This window comes from Aptenodytes patagonicus, chromosome W (assembly GCF_965638725.1).
Source record: "Aptenodytes patagonicus chromosome W, bAptPat1.pri.cur, whole genome shotgun sequence".
NCBI lineage: Eukaryota > Metazoa > Chordata > Aves > Sphenisciformes > Spheniscidae > Aptenodytes > Aptenodytes patagonicus.
This window is the reverse complement of record NC_134981.1, coordinates 36,074,622-36,089,338: the sequence shown is the minus strand read 5'-3', so window position 1 is coordinate 36,089,338 and position 14,717 is coordinate 36,074,622. Positions and strand designations below refer to the sequence as shown.

Here is a 14,717-nt window from a genome sequence, read left to right as displayed (position 1 = left end):
AGACGTGGACGAGGCAGACTACCCTGGAGAAGGGCCATCACGAGAACAGGGGGAGGAGGGCCGGCAACTGCTCGGGGAGGAAGAAGAGGAAGAATTAATGAAAGAGGCAGTAACAACCCGATCTCTATCCCTGAGTGAGCTGTGAGAGATATGAAAAGATTTCAGCCATCGTCCAGGTGAGCATATTGTCACCTGGCTGCTCCGATGCTGGGATAACGGGGCCAGTAGCCTGGAATTAGAGGGTAGGGAAGCCAAGCAGCTGGGATCCCTTTCCAGGGAAGGGGGCATTGACAAAGCAATTGGGAAAGGGGCACAAGCCCTCATCCTCTGGAGGCAACTCCTGTCAGGTGAGAAAGAAAGGTATCCCTTCAAGGAAGATGTTATATGTCACCCAGGCAAGTGGACCACCATGGAGAGGGTTATCCAGTACCTGAGAGAATTAGCTGTGCTGGAGGTGATTTATGGTGACCTGAGCAATGAACAGCTATCCAAAGATCCAGATGAAGTCAAGTGCACACGACCCATGTGGCAGAAGTTTATAAGGAGCGCACCATCGTCATACGCCAATTCATTGGCAGTGATGACCTGGAAAGATGGAGAGGAACAAACGGTGGATGAATTGGCTAGTCAACTCAGACAATACGAGGAAAGTCTCTCTTCCTCCCTCGTCTCGGCTCTGGAGAAACTCTCCTGGGAGGTCCAGCAACTCAGAGACGATAGGTCCTACTCCCCACCTGTACAGACCAATATCTCGGCAATTAGGAGTCAGCGTTCTTTTGCTCAAGAGAGAGGATATAAAGGGTATACACCACGGGGCACCCTATGGTTTTACCTGTGTGACCACGGAGAGGACATGAGGAAGTGGGATGGAAAACCTACCTCAGCCCTAGGGGCACGGGTACGTGAGTTGCAAGGGAAAACAACCACAGAAAGGGGTTCTTCCAGGAAAATTGCTGCTCCAATTTCCAGCGGGCAGTTCCCCAGACAGAGTAGAAGGGCTGATCTTACTTCTGATCTTAATGAAGAAACTTCTGACTCGTATTTACAAGAAATGAGAAACAAATACTGTGATGAGGACTAGAGGGGCCCTGCCTCCAGCCAGGGGGAGGAAAGGGAGAACCGGCTTTACTGGACTGTGTGGATTCGGTGGCCTGGCACATCAGACCCACAGGAGTATAAGGCTCTAGTGGACACCGGTGCACAGTGTACCCTAATGCCATCAAGCTATAAAGGGGCAGAACCCATCTGTATTTCTGGGGTGACAGGGGGATCCCAACAGCTAACTGTATTGGAGGCTGAAGTAAGTCTAACTGGGAATGAGTGGCAGAAGCACCCCATTGTGACTGGCCCAGAGGCTCCGTGCATCCTTGGCATAGACTACCTCAGGAGAGGGTATTTCAAAGACCCAAAAGGGTACCGGTGGGCTTTTGGTATAGCTGCCTTGGAGATGGAAGAAATTAAACAGCTGTCCACCTTGCCTGGTCTCTCGGAGGACCCTTCTATTGTGGGGTTGCTGAAGGTCGAAGACCAACAGGTGCCAATCGCTACCACCACGGTGCACTGGTGGCAATATCGCACCAACCGAGACTCCCTGATTCCCATCCATGAGCTGATTCGTCGACTGGAGAGCCAAGGAGTGATCAGCAAGACTCGTTCACCCTTTAACAGTCCCATATGGCCAGTGCGGAAGTCTAACGGAGAGTGGAGACTGACAGTAGACTCTCATAGCCTAAATGAAGTCACGCCACCGCTGAGTGCTGCTGTGCCAGACATGCTAGAACTTCAATACGAATTGGAGTCAAAGGCAGCCAAGTGGTATGCCACAGTTGATATTGCTAATGCGTTTTTCTCAATCCCTTTGGCAGCGGAGTGCAGGCCACAGTTTGCTTTCACTTGGAGGGGTGTCCAGTACACCTGGAACCGACTGCCCCAGGGGTGGAAACACAGCCCCACCATTTGCCATGGACTGATCCAGACTGCACTGGAACAGGGTGAGGCTCCGGAACACCTGCAATACATGGATGACATCATCGTGTGGGGCAACACAGCAGGAGAAGTTTTTGAGAAAGGGAAGGAAATAGTCCAAATCCTGCTGAAGGCCGGTTTTGCCATAAAACAAAGTAAGGTCAAGGGACCTGCACAGGAGATCCAGTTTTTAGGAACAAAATGGCAAGATGGACGTCGTCAGATCCCAATGGATGTGATCAACAAAATAACAGCCATGTCTCCACCAACTAGCAAAAAGGAAACACAAGCTTTCTTAGGCATCGTGGGTTTTTGGAGAATGCATATTCCAAATTACAGTCTGATCGTAAACCCTCTCTATCAAGTGACCCGAAAGAAGAACGATTTCAAATGGGGCCCTGAGCAACGACAAGCCTTTGAACAAATTAAAGAGGAGATAGTTCATGCAGTAGCCCTGGGGCCAGTCCGGGCAGGACAAGATGTAAAAAATGTGCTCTACACCGCAGCCAGGGAGAACGGCCCTACCTGGAGCCTCTGGCAGAAAGCACCTGGGGAGACTCGAGGTCGACCCCTAGGGTTTTGGAGTCGGGGAGACAGAGGATCCGAGGCCCGCTATACTCCAACTAAAAAAGAGATATTGGCAGCATATAGAATCATAGAATCATAGAATCGTTAAGGTTGGAAAAGACCTCTGAGATCATCGAGTCCAACCGTCAACCCAACGCCACCATGCCCACTAAACCATATCCCTAAGTGCCTCATCTACTCGTCTTTTAAATACTTCCAGGGATGGGGACTCCACCACTTCCCTGGGCAGCCTGTTCCAATGTTTCACCACTCTTTCAGTAAAGAAATTTTTCCTTACATCCAATCTAAACCTCCCCTGCCGCAACTTGAGGCCATTTCCTCTCGTCCTATCGCTAGTTACTTGGGAGAAGAGACCGACACCCACCTCGCTACAACCTCCTTTCAGGTAGTTGTAGAGAGCGATGAGGTATCCCCTCAGCCTCCTTTTCTCCAGGCTGAACAACCCCAGTTCCCTCAGCCGCTCCTCATAAGACTTGTTCTCCAGACCCCTCACCAGCCTCGTTGCCCTTCTCTGGACACGCTCCAGCACCTCAATGTCCTTCTTGTAGTAAGGGGCCCAAAACTGAACACAGTATTAGAGGTGCGGCCTCACCAGGGCCGAGTACAGGGGGACAATCACTTCCCTACTCCTGCTGGCCACACTATTTCTGATATGAAGGGGTTTGAGCTACTTCGGAAGTGATCGGCACTGAAGCACAGCTCCTCCTGGCACCCCGACTGCTGGTGCTAGCCTGGATGTTCAGAGGGAGGATCCCCTGTACAGATGATGCAACTGATGCTACGTGGAGTAAGTGGGTCGCACTGATCACACAACGGGCTCGAATAGGAAACCCCAGTCGCCCAGGAATCCTGGAAGTGATCATGGATTGGCCAGGGGGCAAAGATTTCCGAATATCGCCAGAGGAGGAGGTGACGCGTGCTGAGGAGGCCCCAATGTAGAATGAACTACCAGAAAATGAGAAGCAATATGCCCTGTTCACTGATGGGTCCTGTCGTCTTGTGGGAAAGCATCGGAGGTGGAAAGCTGTTGTATGGAGTCCTATGAGACAACTTGTAGAAAGTGCTGAAGGAGAAGGTGAATCGAGCCAATTTGCAGAAGTCAAGGCCATCCAGCTGGCTTTAGACATTGCTGACCGAGAAAAGTGGCCAGTGCTCTATCTCTATACTGACTCAGGGATGGTGGCAAATGCCCTGTGGGGGTGGTTGCAGCAATGGAAGCAGAGCCACTGGCAGCGCAGAGGCAAACCCATCTGGGCTGCCGCATTGTGGCAAGATATTGCTGCCCGGGTGGAGAACCTGGTTGTAAAAGTCCATCACGTAGATGCTCACATACCCAAGAGTCGGGCCACTGAAGAACATCAAAACAACCAGCAGGTGGATCAGGCTGCTAAGGTTGAAGTGGCTCAGGTGGATCTGGACTGGCAACAGAAGGGTGAATTATTTATAGCTCGGTGGGCCCATGACACCTCAGGACACCACGGAAGAGATGCAACATACAGATGGGCTCGTGATCGAGGGGTGGACTTGACCATGGACACTATTGCACAGGTTATCCATGAATGCAAAACATGCGCTGCAATCAAGCAAGCCAAGCGGTTAAAGCCTCTTTGGTATGGAGGACGATGGCTGAAATATAAATATGGGGAGGCCTGGCAGATCGATTATATCACACTCCCAGAAACCCGCCAAGGCAAGCGCCACGTGCTTCCAATGGTGGAGGCAACCACCGGATGGCTGGAAACATATCCCGTGCCCCATGCCACTGCCCGGAACACTATCCTGGGCCTTGAAAAGCAAGTCCTATGGCGACATGGCACCCCAGAAGGAATTGAGTCAGACAACGGGACTCATTTCCGAAACAACCTCATCGACACCTGGGCCAAAGAGCATGGCATCGAGTGGGTATATCACATCCCCTATCATGCACCAGCCTCCGGGAAAATTGAACGATACAATGGACTGTTAAAGACTATGCTGAGAGCAATGGGTGGCGGGACATTCAAACATTGGGATACGCATTTAGCAAAGGCCACCTGGTTAGTCAACACGAGGGGATCTGCCAATCGAGCTGGCCCTGCCCAGTCAGAACTTTTACGTACTGTAGAAGGGGATAAAGTCCCTGTAGTGCACATAAAAAATATGCTGGGGAAGACAGTCTGGGTTATTCCTGCCTCGGGCAAAGGCAAACCCATCCGTGGGATTGTTTTTGCTCAAGGACCTGGGTGCACTTGGTGGGTGATGCAGAAGGATGGGGAAGTCCGATGTGTACCTCGAGGGGATTTGGTTTTGGGTGAGAACAGCCAATGATCTGAATTATGTGATGTTAATTGCTATGTAATATTATATGCCATATATTACAATAAGAATCACCCAGATTAATGAAGAATGAACTTTGATGAAACCGAGCAAAGCACAGTGATGATGGAACCAGAACTGACTTCGACATGAAACAATCCAACACCACATACCATCTCCATCTTTCCTGCCCTGGAAGATTAGTATGACAGATGGAGCCCAAAGTCATGGACTAAATGAACTCACCGAACATTTTAGAGGGATGGCCCATAGACTAAGGGAATGATATCTCTGTGTGTGTATATATATATATTAAAAGAAACCCAGGAAAAGGGGTGGTGATTAATGGAAATGTACTGGAAAATATGAGACTTGAGCATGACGCAGATGGTATAGAATAAGGGGTGGATATTGTCCTAGTTTCGGCAGGGATAGAGTTAATTTCCTTCCTAGTAGCTGGTACAGTGCTGTGTTTTGGATTTAGGATGAGAACAATGTTGATAACGCACCGATGTTTTAGTTGTTGCTAGGTAATGCTTACACTAGCCAAGGACTTTTTAGTTTCCCATGCTCTACCGACTGAGAAGGCTGGAGGTGCACAAGAAGCTGGGAGGGGGCACAGCCAAACTGGCCAAAGAAACATTCCATACCATGTGACGTCATGCTCAGTACATAAACTGGGGAAGGCTGGCCGGGGGGGGCCGCTGCTCGGGGACTGGCTGGGCATCGGTTGGTGGGTGGTGAGCAACTGTACTGTGCATCACTTGCTTTGTGTATTATTATTATTATTATTACATTATTATTATTATTGTTATTATTATTTTATTTCAATTATTAAACTGTTTTTATCTCAACCCACGAGTTTTTCTCACTTCTAGTCTTCCAATTCTCTCCCCCATCCCACCGGGGGCGGGGGGGGAGGAGCGAGCGAGCGGCTGTGTGGTACTCAGTTACCGACTCAGGTTAAACCACAACACTTGGTGAGCACTTCCGCCAGCTCCCTCAGTACCCTTGGGTGGATCCCATCCAGCCCCATAGACTTGTGTGTGTCTAAGTGGTGTAGCAGGTTGCTAACCATTTCCCCTTGTATTATGGGGGCTTCATTCCACTCCCCGCCTCTGTCTTCGAGCTCAGCAGGCTGGGTACCCCAAGAATAATTGTTCTTAAGTCGTTAAGATAGAAGGGCAATAATACTGAGGTACGGTTTATTGCCCTGTCTGTACTCAGTCTATCAAAATAACATTCCTCAGCCCAAGGCTGCTAATCCACAAACGTAAATAAAGAAAAAGTGCGGAAAACTCCGAGACGAGGTACGGCAGACACGCAGAAGCCTCTGCCGGGGAGCGCAAGCAGGCTCCCAGCTCCGCCGCTTCGGCTCCCCGCGCCCGGAGCACGCAGTGGGGCTGGCGGCGAGGCAAAGCTGGGTTCAGCTCGCGCAGACGGAGCGGCAGCAAGGGCAGCCCCAGGGCCCCACCTCAGGCTGGCCCGGCTTGGACCAGGTGGGGGCTCCCCAGCAGTGCGGAGCCATGGGCTGCCGCTACCGCCCCGCGGGCCTGAGACGGCCGCTCCGGGCCTCCCCGCGCAGCCCCACCCCAGTCCTGGCTCCCCCCGTGCCACGCTACCTCCGGGTGGACTCGGCCGAGCACAGCCTCGCTGGATCACTAAGGCCAGCCTGACGGGTCGAAATGAGCCCCAACATAGCAGGGCCACCCAACGCTACTCCACTATCTTGAGACTTGGGTGGACGGGATTAGCTCGGTGGCCGATCTCCACCAATGACGAGCGACGTTGCTGGCATGTCCGCCACTGATGGGCGGAGCCGGGCAGACATCGGGGCGCCGGTGAGCGTGGTCAGCTGGACAGGGTAGGGTGCGGGACGGCGCGCGGGCACGTGACGCAGCCTGCCGGGGGCGGGGCTTGAGGTGCTGCAGCGGGGCCCGTTGACGGCGGTGACCTTAGCGGCGCGAATTGCGTCCCCCGCCCGGATGAGCCGGCTCTGGCGGGCGCTGCGCGCTCTGCGTCTCCTTGGGCCCGCCAAGGAGATGGTGGGCACCGACCAGTTCGGCAACAAATACTACTGGGTGCCCAAGCACGAGACCTGCGCAAGTAGGCGCGAGGGGCCGCCGGGCCGCCCCGGTGGGGTGAGGGGCCGCCTGCCGGTGGGGGCCGTGGCTGGGGGGCCTGGCGGGCCGGTGGCGGCGGCTGATGGCTGAAGCAAAACGTGCGTGCGTGCGGGCGGGCCATGCGCGTATGTGCGCCCAGACGTGCCTGCCTCTTTCCCCCCGCTCGGGAGCCCCGGGCGCTGCTGCGGAGCCCCTCCGAGCCGCCGGCGGAGAGTGCCGAGCCCCAGCGGAGCGCGGTCCCGCGCGGTCGGTGACCCTGTTGGCAGCTGTCTGTGTAGTCAGCAGGGCTGATTGACTGCTGCTGCCCAGTTACAAAGAAGAAAGACTTCTAAGTGAAAGAAAGGGTGCAGCTGCTGAGGGGACCGAGGGTGGGTCCGTTGTATGCGGCTTGCTTCAAAAAGCACATTCAGTTTCTGATTAGACTGATGCTCTAATGCAAGAAAAAAGTAAAGCCAGTCATCAAGAGACTTGAGTGTAGCTATCAACCTGTAGTAGGTAGGCAGGCAGCAATAAGCAAATTGACTCTTCTTGATAATTTAGAGCACTTCTGCATATGTTTTTGAATGAATTCTTGTATGTATGTTCACTGCACTCCTGAGGAAAAATAGTTTTCTAGGTTTCTGCCTGTTTTCCACGAGCCTGGGTGCTCTTATAGCATGTCCTCACATCATTCTCTACAAATGCTACATTTATGCTGTACAGCTACGTATAGTTTATTGAAGGCAGCTTCCCTGAAGGTGTCTAAATGCACATGCTACAATATTTTACAATCCTGTTTCCTCTCCCTGCACAGGCTTGTTTATCTTGTTTATTCTTGTAGATGGGCGTCACATTTGCTAACCTCCAGTCAACTGGGACCTCCCTGGTTAGCCAGGACTGCTGATAAATGATTGAAAGTGGCTTTGTGAGCACTTCTGCCAGCTCCCTCAGTACCCTTGGGTGGATCCCATCTGGCCCCATAGACTTGTGTGTGTCTCTGACTATATAGAGGAAGCATCATGAAAGACCAAACAAGTATACATTGGAAATAAGGTGAGAGTGGACAAAGACTTGGATCAAATTGGAGATTTTCCTTCTTAATGGATATAGTTGGAAAGAAATGGATTTAGAGAAGCTGAAAAGGTAGAAAAAGCACTTTTCAGTGGGAGCTTAAATGCTGGACAGTGATAGGTATTTATGGTTCAGTCTATTTATAACTGCTGTTTGAAGCAGTAAAACAATTCAGAGGGAGGAAGAGAACAGAAATGTATATGCATTTGAGATTTAGGAGAGTCATACCCTGCAGAGTTGGATTTTTTTTTTCTCCACCAAATATGGAACATGTATTTTTTTCTCACGTTAACGCACTGTGTATTAGCATCTATTGTTTCTTCAACATTTAGTTTGAAGTATTGCCTAAATGCATAATGTGATATAATAATGTCAGTTTAATCTCTGCAGCATTCAATTCATTGTTTTTGGGATGGTGCACTTGCTTCTTAGAAGGGAGTAGCTTTAAGCTTAATTTGAATTATATTTTAAGTATTGGTTTAGTTAACAAAAAATGAGAAATTCCCCATCCGTTCAGTTGTCATGTAGAAGAATGTTTTATCTCTGAAGCACATTATCATATCTAAAGTTGACAGCATAATCTGTTGATATCTTTTTTCCCTACTTCCCCAGGTGTCTCTTGGTACAGTTTTGATTAAAAAGAAGTAATTCTGTACTTAAAACCAACCTGTCTCAAATGATGAGATTTTTTTTCTGTCATTTCTGTGGCGCTGCAATGGCCAGGCAAGTTACGATATGTATGCAGTATTCACTAGATTTTCCACTTACTTCCCTCTCACACCCACAAGCTGTGCTTAATTTTAGTAACAATTCACAAGTAGCAATAACATTTTACCCTTTTATGAATACCCTGATCATCTGTAGCTGGCATGCTGCATGCGCTCCTTTTTCTCGGGGTAGCTTCCCAAGGCATGTTCCGTGGCTTGCCTTCTGTCGTGCTGGAGGAGCTCACAGATGATGAAGCCAATATTTCAGTAAATTTAGAAAATTTTGCATTCTCAGATCAAAGTTTGTAATTTACTGAATATTGCTTTATTGAGAGCCTTTTCAAAAGAGGTCCAAATTTATTTCTGAAGAGTTATTGGCAGACTGGAATTTTTATCTTGCATTACTATAGTTAAAGTTGACACAGTAGGTTAAATCATAATATCACTATTTAATATTTTTAAAGTGTTAGCACTTTAAAATGACGATACTAATCTAAAAATCTTATGTAATAGAAGACCTCATAACTGCTAAGTGAAATTGAAACTGTTTATAGGAGGTAATTTCTAGGCAAGAGTTGACAGTCTGCATGAATAAGACAGCAAGTGTTTAGACTGACACTGGCATAATGGGGTTCTGATGCATTTTGTAAGTGAGGGAGCGGGGATATGGAGATTCTGAAGTGTTTCTGTAATGTACTGAGCAATTTCAGCCATTTTCTTTGAAATTCTGTGGGATGAGGTTCAAGAATGCATTGACTCTGTATTTGAGCCTATGAGGAGATACGTGGCTGTAGTCCAACTAGATGGGGAAAATAGGGTACTAAGATGAAGAATGAGCTGAGTAAAAAATGATGGTACTGCTAATTAGGAAAAGATACAGAGTAAGAAAGTTGGCCAAAATGTAAAGAGGGATCTGGAGTTGGCTCAAAAGAAAAGATGCTATTGGGTGCATCTGAAGATTGGCATAAGTGTGGATGAGTAATAAGTTGCTGAAGATGAATGACTAAAACACAGTACTTAATTCTGCGTAGAGAAAAAGAACCTGCAACTTGTTATAAAATGGGAGAGAGAATGCAAAATGTATTTACGCATTTAGCAAAGGCCACCTGGTTAGTCAACACGAGGGGATCTGCCAATTGAGCTGGCCCTGCCCAGTCAGAACTTTTACGTACTGTAGATGGGAATAAAGTCCCTGTAGTGCACATAAAAAATATGCTGGGGAAGACAGTCTGGGTTATTCCTGCCTCGGGCAAAGGCAAACCCATCCGTGGGACTGCTTTTGCTCAAGGACCTGGGTGCACTTGGTGGATAATGCGGAAGGATGGGGAAGTCCGATGTGTACCTCGAGGGGATTTGATTTTGGGTGAGAATAGCCAATGATCTGAATTTTGTGATGTTAAGTACTAACTATAGTTATAATAGTTATACTAATAATACACAGATATACTAATAACACTAATAATATTATATGCCATACTAATGTTATTACAATAAGAATCACCCAGACTAATGAAGAATAACTTCAGTGAAACCAAGCAAAGCACAGTGATGATGGTACCAGAACTGACTTCAACATGAAACAATCCAGCACCACATACCATCTCCATTTTTCCTGCCCTGGAAGATTGTTATGACAGATGGAGCCCGAAGTCATGGACTAAATGAACTCACCAAACGTTTTAGAGGGATAGCCCACAGACTAAGGGAATGATATCTCTGTGTGTGTGTGTGTATATATATATATATATACATAAAGGGGTGGTGATTAATGAAAATGTACTGGAAAATATGAGACTTGAGCATGACGCAGATGGTATAGAATAAGGGGTGGATATTGTCCTGGTTTCGGCAGGGATAGAGTTAATTTCCTTCCTAGTAGCTGGTACAGTGCTGTGTTTTGGATTTAGGATGAGAACAAAGTTGATAATGCACCGATGTTTTAGTTGTTGCTAGGTAATGCTTACACTAGCCAAGGACTTTTTAGTTTTCCATGCTCTACTGACTGAGAAGGCTGCAGGTACACAAGAAGCTGGGAGGGGGCACAGCCAAACTGGCCAAAGAAACATTCCATACCATATGAAGTCATGCTCAGTACATAAACTGGGGAAAGCTGGCCGGGGGGGGCCGCTGCTCGGGGACTGGCTGGGCATCGGTCGGCGGGTGGTGAGCAATTGTACTGTGCATCACTTGCTTTGTGTATTATTATTATTATTATTATAATTATTATATTATTATTATCATTTTATTTCAATTATTAAACTGTTTTTATCTCAACCCACGAGTTTTTCTCACTTGTGCTCTTCCAATTCTCTCCCCCATCCCACCAGGGGTTGGGGGGAGTGAGCGAGCGGCTGCGTGGTGTTCAGTTGCCAACTGAGGTTAAACCACGACAGCCCCTTAGTTTACCAGCTGTCCAGGCTGTAGGTCTTAGATACACAATAAGATTTAGCTCAGATCCCTTCAAATGTCACTACAGCCTGCTCCCACTCCCTAAACAATCCCTTGCCCTTGGTTTTGTGCAAGTTCTCCTCAGACAACTCACACCCTTAAATATTTCCAGGGTCAGTACTTTTATTCATTTAGGTCACAAGAGATTTCTTTTTCTAAAACGGGGAGAGAGAAAGGGTGCCATAATGACTGCTTTTAAATCAGGTGGCCATTAAGGATTATCCACAAGTAAAAAAGCTGAGTCCTGGTGGAACAAAGCACAGGTGAAAGCAATTCTCTGCAGATCCCTAGAAAAAGGAGAGGAAATAAGGCAGCAGACACTTTAGTACAGTCCTTAAAGTGAAACGCCTGAGAAGGCTAAGCAAGGAGAGTGCTATTGCTGAACCAGCTGAAACTGTAGCGGAGAGGCTGCAGATGTCAGAGAGCATAGGCAGGATTTGGAGAGAAGACCCCTGGAGATGTAAGCGTGTGCCCAGCAGAGAGGATTTAGAAGACTAAAAATAAAAAAAAGTTCCAAGGGTAAAGAGAAAACAGAAGTAAGAAATATTATACAGCCTTCTAACCTTCTATTCATCTTTTACTGTTCAGAGAAAAAAAGCAAGTGTTTTAGAAAGCCGTCTGCAAAGTCTCGGACTATTTGCTGGAATGATCAGTGTCCATGACAGCATGAATTATAAAATAAACACCCACAGAAAGAATGTACAGGGAAATTTTCAAGAGTCTGGACAGAAGATATAGAGTGAAAGTTCAGCACAGGTCTTGTGGGCCTGGGAAACTTCTAGACCAATCTTAAAGAGGAAAAAACAGGGACAGAATTATAATGAGCCTTTCAGCAACTGTGTCTAAAAACCTTGTATTATACTGTTCCCACTCAGTTAACTGGCTTCTATAGTATTATTTGAACTCTCTACTCTTTCTATTCTTTCCCCTTTCTTACTCATAGAGAATTTTTCAGTTTACAAGAGGCAGAAAAGAAGTAGCGATGAACTGAACTTCAGAGCATCCCACATCCCTAATTCGCACCCCAATATGTAGCGAAGGTACAATAGTTCTCTGAACAGCCTCTATACCCACAGCAGAAGCACCAGTTTTGGCTTTTTAAAATTATGTTAAACTTCCACAAAACTGTTTGTAATGTTTAAATTGGCATTGAACAAAAAAATATGGGTTAGCCTTTTTTGTGGAATTCCCATACTTTATCTGTCAGAAACATGTAATACACACCCATTCTGCTTAAGGAATGCACAGGGGGGAAAAAAAGATGTATGTATCTTTTCTTTCTGTTTCTAGAGAAATTCAGTACTTAAGAGGAAAAGACTGTTGCCTCTCTGCATATAATAAATTTTCCTTTTCTCCATGAATTCTCTCTGGTGCTGGCAGAATCACAAAGAAAAAAAAATGCAGTTACAAAGATGAAGAAGTTAAGTGTTAAAAATGTAAATGCAGCTCATAAAAATGGGACTGGCCAATTGTCTTTTCTTTAAAGCAAGCCTGAATAAAATGACTTGACTTGTGAAAGTGCATCTCAGTTCTGGCAGTTGCATCTTTTTAGGCAAGTCCATCCTGCAGGGTACCTGACCCTTGACTCCAAGGTCCCTGTACTGGTGCTTGCCAAAAGCATCCTTCCAAACAGCTGTACCCTCCCATGCACTACACTGTCAAGTCACATGGATTTGCACTAAGGTTTCTGAAGAAAGATATAGTGCAGGCTTATTAGTGCCACACTGATTTCAGCAATCCTAAGGAACGGGTTCATATAGCAAGTTGGTTGAACCAGTCTAAGATCCTTTGTGAAAGGGTGATTAGCCCACACCCATCTGAGACAGTCTGCCTGTCCATGTTCCTTATTTCCTATTAATTCCAGCCAAATGCAGGTGGAGACTGTTGCATTGCATTTTTTGACTCTTAAAAGGCAGCAGCAGGTCTTAGATGAGAACTTATTCAGAGCAGAGTTATCTGAGGCTTTATATATGCTTCTCAGTGTTTGTGGTACAGAGTGATTGCATGACAGTCACACAGACCTAAGGTGACCAGCAGTGGCTGGAGAACTTTTGGATGAGGAAGTAGATCTTCAGAATCATAGAATCATAGAATCATTGAGGTTGGAAAAGACCTCTAAGATCATCGAGTCCAACCGTCAACCAACACCACCAGGCCCACTAAACCATGTCCCTAAGCGCCTCATCTACACGTCTTTTAAATACCTCCAGGGATGGGGACTCAACCACTTCCCTGGGCAGCCTGTTCCAATGTTTCACCACTCTTTCAGTAAAGAAATTTTTCCTTACATCCAATCTAAACCTCCCCTGCCGCAACTTGAGGCCATTTCCTCTCGTCCTATCGCTTGTTACTTCGGAGAAAAGACCAACACCCACCTCGCTACAACCTCCTTTCAGGTAGTTGTAGAGAGCGATGAGGTCTCCCCTCAGCCTCCTTTTCTCCAGGCTGAACAGTCCCAGTTCCCTCAGCCGCTCCTCATAAGACTCGTGCTCCAGACCCCTCACCAGCCTCGTTGCCCTTCTCTGGACACGCTCCAGCACCTCAACGTCCTTCTTGTAGTGAGGGGCCCAAAACTGAACACAGTATTCGAGGTGCGGCCTCACCAGGGCCGAGTACAGGGGCACAATCACTTCCCTACTCCTACTGGCCACACTATTTCTGATACAGGCCAGGATGCCATTGGCCTTCTTGGCCGCCTGGGCACACTGCCGGCTCATGTTCAGCCGGCTGTCGACCAACACCCCCAGGTCCTTTTCCGCCAGGCAGCTTTCCAGCCACTCTTCCCCAAGCCTGTAGCGCTGCATGGGGTTGTTGTGGCCGAAGTGCAGGACCCGGCACTTGGCCTTGTTGAACCTCATACAGTTGGCCTGGGCCCATCCATCCAGCCTGTCCAGGTCCCTCTGCAGAGCCTTCCTACCCTCGAGCAGATCAACACTCCCACCCAACTTGGTGTCGTCTGCAAACTTACTGAGGGTGCACTCAATCCCCTCATCCAGATCATCAATAAAGATATTAAACAAGACCGGCCCCAAAACTGAGCCCTGGGGAACACCGCTCGTGACCGGCCGCCAACTGGATGTAACTCCATTCACCACAACTCTCTGGGCCCGGCCGTCCAGCCAGTTTTTGACCCAGCGCAGAGTCCACCTGTCTAAGCCGTGAGCCGCCAGCTTCTCGAGGAGAATGCTGTGGGAGACAGTGTCAAAGGCCTTGCTGAAGTCCAGGTAGACCACATCCACAGCCTTTCCCTCATCCACTAGGCGGGTCACCTGGTCATAGAAGGAGATCAGGTTGGTCAAGCAGGACCTGCCTCTCATGAACCCGTGCTGGCTAGGCCGGATCCCCTGGTTGTCCCGCTCATGCCTTGTGAGCGCCCTCAAGATGAGCCGCTCCATAATCTTCCCCGGCACCGAGGTCAGGCTGACAGGCCTGTAGTTCCCCGGATCCTCCTTCCGGCCCTTCTTGTGGATGGGCGTCACATTGGCAAGCCTCCAGTCTTCCGGGACCTCCCCCGTTAACCAGGACTGCTGATAAATGATGG

General features: G+C 48.1%; 1 long non-coding RNA gene and 1 pseudogene across 2 annotated transcripts in view; one reads left to right on the top strand and one right to left on the bottom strand.

Annotated features, from left to right (window-relative positions):
* The window catches only part of LOC143171931 (DNA excision repair protein ERCC-8-like), a 57,635-nt pseudogene extending 51,008 nt beyond the window's left edge, over positions 1 to 6,627 (bottom strand). Inside the window, exon 1 of the transcript XR_012997242.1 lies at positions 6,471 to 6,627. The product of XR_012997242.1 is annotated as a DNA excision repair protein ERCC-8-like (transcript). The remainder of the gene's footprint in view (positions 1 to 6,470) is intronic.
* A 162-nt stretch (positions 6,628 to 6,789) lies between these two features.
* On the top strand, positions 6,790 to 10,003 carry LOC143171945 (uncharacterized). Its single transcript, XR_012997245.1, has 3 exons — positions 6,790 to 6,954; positions 7,792 to 8,003; positions 8,634 to 10,003. It is a non-coding gene; the product is annotated as an uncharacterized LOC143171945 (long non-coding RNA).
* Positions 10,004 to 14,717: the final 4,714 nt, after the last annotated feature.